Raw genomic sequence first — 6042 nt, 5'->3', positions numbered from 1 at the left:
GCCTGCAGAACCTCACTACAGGGCCCATTAGAAACCATGCTTGCTTTTAATGTTCCTAAAGAAAGAGAGAAAGGTGGGCTTGTCCGCTCAATAGGGTAAAAGACAATTATGACTGGTTTTCACCATGGGCTCTTAATTTCTACCCTGATGAGACAAGTCTCCCTCTTGGACAGGGCACCTGGTATTGGAACGGGTCTGGCTGTGCGTCAGGGACAAACCCTCCATTGCTCACCGCCTGTGAGTCTCCTGGTCCAGGGCCCCATGCTTGTTCTGAATGTTCTGAGTGAAGGCTGGGGGCAGGAAGCTGTATTGAGAAGGTGGCATTATATACAATGGGGAGTCCATAAGAATAATAATAGTAGAAGCAAACGTTGATTGGTCACTTGCTCCGTGCCAGACATTATGAGAAGTGCTTTGCAGGCATGGTATAACTTAATCCTCATAAGTTATATGGGCAAACTGCCCAAAGGCACACAGCTGGTATGTGGCAGAGCCAAGATTTAGACCCAGGTCATCTGGCTCCAGATCCCGTGCTCTTAACTTCCTACACTCGGCCCCTTTGACAGGACTTCATCTCTTGGTATGCTTTGTGTTTCAATGTGATTCAAATATTTAGGGTATGATTTTGCCTAATCCCACTGTTGGCAGGTCCTAGGCCAGGGGATTGATTCAGAAGGGGGTGGGGGAGAGGGTGGGGTGGTGGCGATGAGGAAAGGACTATTTGGGGAAGTGACCTATACCATGAGTTGAAGGTTGCCAGAAAAAAGAAGTGAGTGTGTGTGTGTGTCTGTGTGTGTGTGTGTGTGTGTGTGTGATGGGGGAAGAGGGAGGTGGGGGGTAGGGAGCATCCCAAGCAGAGGGAAGAACATGTGGGGAGGTCTGGAGGGGAAGGAGCTTGGGCATTTCAGGAAAAGGAGGTCAGTGCAAGCTCTTCAGAACCTTCTGGAGAGAGGAGACCATACTGGGTCATAAAGGCTCCCCCGGAGTCTTTGAGCCAGGTCCCTTCACAAACCTCGTGGGGTGGGCCCCACAAGGTGCTACTGGCCAGGATGCTGACCTGCCGCGCCCGTCCAGGGGGACCAGCGTCACTGGGATTTATTTCGGGCTCGTTATCTGGGCGCCTCTAAAGAACCCCTACCATTCCTGCCCTCAGCCTAACCCTGCCTTCTAACCCTGTAAAGGAAGAGGGCCAGGGCACAAGGGTCCGGAGCCAGGGAGGGGGATAAAGGGAGGTTCCCTTGGCCACCCTCCTCCTGGCCACCTCCTCCCAGCCCTTAGCCGGGCACCTCCCCTGGTCGCCTAGGAGATAGCGCCCGGTGCGCTCTCATTGGCCAGCCGCGTCTTGGAAGGCGGGAGCGAGGCTCCCGGCTGCTGTCCGCACGTGCACGTGTGTGAGCCGGCTCACGTGTGTGTGCAGGGTGCAGGAGCATTGAGCACAGAGCTGGTCTGGGCACGCTGTGATCCCAGGAAGGAGGGAAGCCGCGGTATGGGAGGCGGGGTGTGGACCCTTGGGAGGACCCAGATGGTCAGAGCTTGGTTGGGGGTGGCTTATCCAGGGTGCACCTGTGAGCTGCGGGAGGGGGCTGTTCTGTAGGCCTGTGCTTTAGTGTGAGTGCTCGGGTGAGAGGATCCAGTGTGGTATACCAGTGTGAACAGCTATTATCTGTACCAAAGTGTACACTGAGGGTGTCTGCTTGCATAGGTGAAAAGGTTTGTGTGTGGATACATATATTGCTGCCTGTCTGTGTGGGAGAATGTGTGAGGCTGCATAAATGTGAGCTCTTCCATGTGCACGTGTGCCCACTGGAGTGTGTGTGTGCATGTGCGTGCATGGGTAGCAGAGAGGTGTGCATAGTCGTGTGCATACTCTGCCTCTGCTGCTCCCACACCTCAGATCTTTCCTCCATAGACTCTGAGATGTGTCACTCTCATGCTCAAGCACCCACCATAGCTCCCCATTGCCCCATGGCACCCTACAGAACACCCACCTCAGCTTCCCCAGCCCCTCACACTCAAGTCGCCCTCCCTCCCACAGGAGCACCGAGAGCCAACAGGAGCGGGGATTCTGTCCCTGGTGCAGGGGAGGCTTCAAGGGCAGGCGTGAAGAGTTCAAAGCAGATTTTCTTAAACCTAAGCCAGGGGAACTGGAGCTGAGGGCCTTAGGAGCCTTGGAAAGCTGGCACCTGCCTTTTGTCTCCCCTATTTTCTCTCTCTACACGAATGGTAACCTTCCCTTAGGCCCCCACTGCCTGTGGGACACTGGACTCCACAGCTGTGGGGTGCTTACCAGGTGTTATTCCCTCATCTACCTCCCCACCCCATCCTCCCCTGCCTGCAAGTTTGTTTGGGAAACTTTCTTTCATGAGGGAGGGCTAGAGGCCAGCTGGAGCGCCCAGCTGGGACCTCGGAACCCATCATAGCCTTTCCAGCTCTGTGCCTCACCACAAAACAATCCTCCCATCTACCCCACACTTTCAGCAGTCCTGTCTGCCTCTGGGCAACTACAGGAGCCCATCAACCTTGCAGTGTCCCTAACCCTTCCAGCTGCCCCGCAGGACAAAGGAAACAGCTGTTCTCCTGACTCCTGGCCAGCCGGGTGCCAGCCAGTGGCCAGGCAGCCCTGCTTGGCACTTCTGGTTGAAGGGCCTTCCATCAGTCCTACTTCTATGCTGGTGGTTCTACCTGGACTCACCATGGGGCAGAGGGTCTTGTCCCACTCCTCATGGGCCATCCTGCCTAGCTGAGCTCTTGGGGCCCACCTGGTCCAAGCCCAGCGGTGCAGAGAGGGGAAGTGAGGCAGAGGGGCAGGGACTCACCCCAAGTGGCAGAAGATTGGCAGGTTCCCTGAGGAGGACACAGGAAGACTCCAGAAAGGTGACCTCCAGGGTATGTGTGGGGAGGGGGCTGCTCTGATGACTGGGCCTCTGGGCGCTTTGGCTGTCCCGGCTCCAGACTGAGGAGCATCTGAGGAAGGTTGAGGTGGTCTGAGGCGGCCAGAGCCGGGGCAGGTGGATGGGCCAGCAGGCCCCTTGGGCCTCTGTGCCAGGTGACTGAGCAGTTGGTATCGAGCATGGCGAGGGGGATTTATGGGCCCAGGCCAGGGCTGGGCAGTAAACGTCATTGTGCTAGAGAGGCTGTAACTCTACTTTGCGTCAGCAGCAGTGTGGGGGCAGGGAAGTGAGACAGGAACCCCGCTGAGTTCTGGGGTGAACCCTGAAGCTGGAAGGGAGTAGGGAGACCCAGTTGGTCCTCCCTCAGGCACCTGGGAGGGTCGGCCCAGAAACGCTCAGGGACCGGTGCAAGGTCACACAAAGAAGTGTCTTCCCCTCCCAGTGCTCGGCGCTGGACAGAGCCCAGGAGACAGGCACACGGACAGCCTCACTCTGACCCAGCTCTGTGCTACCGGGGGGCAGACGAACTCCCCTTCCCACCCAGGGCTGCTCCCTGTGCCCTTGGAGTGTCCTGAAAGAGGCTCTGGCGCTGACAGGAAATGGAAGGGACAAGGGTTTACTGCGCCTGTGTCTCTCCTCTTTAGGACACTATATTTTTTAACGAGCTACGTAAATGTCTGCTAGTCGGAGAGCAAAGTCAGGGCCCCCAGCTGCCCCCCTCCTCTGGGGCTGGATGCCCCCTGGGGCCAGCCTGACCTTGGGTTTCCTATGGGAAAGCTTTCTGGATGCTACAGTGGCTGCCTCACTGTTGCCACGTCCCAGTTCAGCTGAGTCAGAGCTAGTGCTACTACTGATTCATTTTGTGACCTTGGACCTGTCACTCCCCCTCTCTGAATCTCAGTTTCCTCATCTGCAAAACAGGAGCACACACTGGGCATTGTGTGCGCTCTGAGGTGCCACACCTTAGCTGTGCAACTTCGCACAATGGCTCAGCCTCTCTGAGACTCGTGTTTCTCATCATCAAAACAGGGGGACAGTCATGCTGATCACTGCTTTGGGCTCAGCTTTGGACACTGGGGCCTGGGAATGGTGGACCATTGGGAGGGTCCGCAGTCCTCTCACCTGCCTGGCTTTCTCTTTCCTCCACCTCCAGCTTTACCTCCAGCTTCCTCCTCCTCCTCTGTTCCTCCAAAACATCCTGTTGCTCCATCCCCAGGATTGGCTGTCTCCATGGCGGTGTGTCTCAGCCCAGGCTGGGAGTGAGGGGGTGTGAGACAGGGTGGAGCTGGTGGGGGGTACAGGGACAGCCATGCTCTGGTTCCTGCTGGGGTCACATCCAGGGCATGAATTGGCATGGGGGTTGGGGTGTGAAGGAACTGGGAGAGGAGGGGTTTGGGGCTGAGACACTGGGGCATCCCTCAGTCTCCGTGGCCCCCAAGTCCCCAGCCTAGCCTTCCCAGACAACAGAAATCACCTGGCCTGCGCTGGGGTATAGGATGAGCCATAATAGGTTTATGGGGAGGCTGTAAATCCCTTCACAGGTTAAGCAATCAGTTCCCTCAGGCAGTCAGAGCCAGAGCTTAGTTACATGGCCACTGTTCTCAGACCCCTGCCCCAAAGTCCCCAGTTGCCTAGCAGGTACCAGGGCCAAATTGCCAGGTCCTTAGAACAGGCTGCTGGGCCTTGTGTATATCATGCTCTGATCTCAGGGCCCCACAGAGATGCCAGGTAGACTGGGAGCCAGTAGGGGAGAATTGATTAGCAGAAGCTTTGATTGTGACCCCCACCCATGCACTCACCCACCTGTGCCAAAGCACACTCTCCTTCACTGACTCATTCCCATCCCACAAAGGAAGGAGGCCGCAGGAGGTGATGGGACCATGCCCACTCCACAGCTGAGAAGCCTGAGCCTAGAGTGGCTCAAAGTAGAGACCAGTCTGGTGGTTTTTTTTGCCATGAAGTACTGGTGCCCTGAGTACGGATCCTGCCTTCGTCACCTACCTGGCGGTGAGCCCCAGGCAACCACTTCTCCTCCCTGAGCCTCAGTGTTCTCATCCAAAAGGAAACACATGAGAACATCCTTGTGATAGGATTTAATAAGAGAATGTGGGTAAAGTGTCTGGCCTGGTGCCTGGCACAGCCCTTGATAAACAACAGCTGTTACTATTATTGATATATTAACCCTGGTGCCACCTGCCTCCTGCTTCTGCTTGAAAGGACACTGCACCAGGGGCAGCAAACTTGGGCTCAAGTCCTGGCTCTTACTTACCACCTGTAGATCATCTGTAGCTCTGTCACCATCACTCTCTAAGTCCCCCACTCCTGGGTAAACTGTAGAGGCCTGTTCACAAATGAATGGTTCCAGAAAGAAAAAAGGCCCTGTGGAGGTTCCTATGGAAGGTGACTTCCAACAGTGGCTGCATCGACACTCGCATCGATGTGACTTTGCAGCTCCTCCCACCCAGAGCTGGGTCTGACCTCCCTCACCTGAATCTAGGTGGGCCTGTGACTTGCCTTCACCAATAGAAGGCAGCAAACGTAAAGCTGTGGGACTTCCTGGCCTAGGCCTCAAGAGACATGGCATCTTCCGTTTCGCCCTTCTTGGAGCGCTGAGCTACCATAAAGAAGTCCAGCTAGCCTACTGGAGAGACCATGTGGAAAGAGAGAAGCCTGCTGTCCTCCAGCCCTTCCAGCCTCCCCAGCTCAGGTGACAGACATAGCCAGAAGCGGCCCCGGATCTTTCAGCCCCAGTCAGTTCTCCCCAGCTAACACCAGGCAGAGCAGAGATGAGCGGTCCTTATCAAGCCTGCCCAGATTATGAACAAACAATAAATGGTTGCTGTTGTTTTAAACCACTAAGTTTTGGGGTGGTTGTCATGCAGCAACAGATAACTGATACAGTCCTTTAGCCTTTTTGTACCATCTTTACCCAGACTTGGCCTGGATGGGTGGAGCTCCTTGGCATCAGTTGTTTGGACAGGAGATGAGCACCTGACTCAGAGGCAGCACATCCATTGGCTGACAGGTGGCCAATCAGATTTTTTTTCCTCTGGAGACTATGAATGAAAAGATCAGAGATCCTAGCAAGGCAGAATATGAAGGCAGCTGAAGCTGGGCTTTTGGAATGGGAGCTGAGGACGGCTTTCAGCCC

The sequence above is a fragment of the Mesoplodon mirus genome, assembly GCF_964341445.2.
Source record: "Mesoplodon mirus genome assembly, chromosome: 4".
NCBI classification, from domain to species: Eukaryota; Metazoa; Chordata; class Mammalia; order Artiodactyla; family Ziphiidae; genus Mesoplodon; species Mesoplodon mirus.
Note: the sequence above shows the minus strand (reverse complement) of the source record.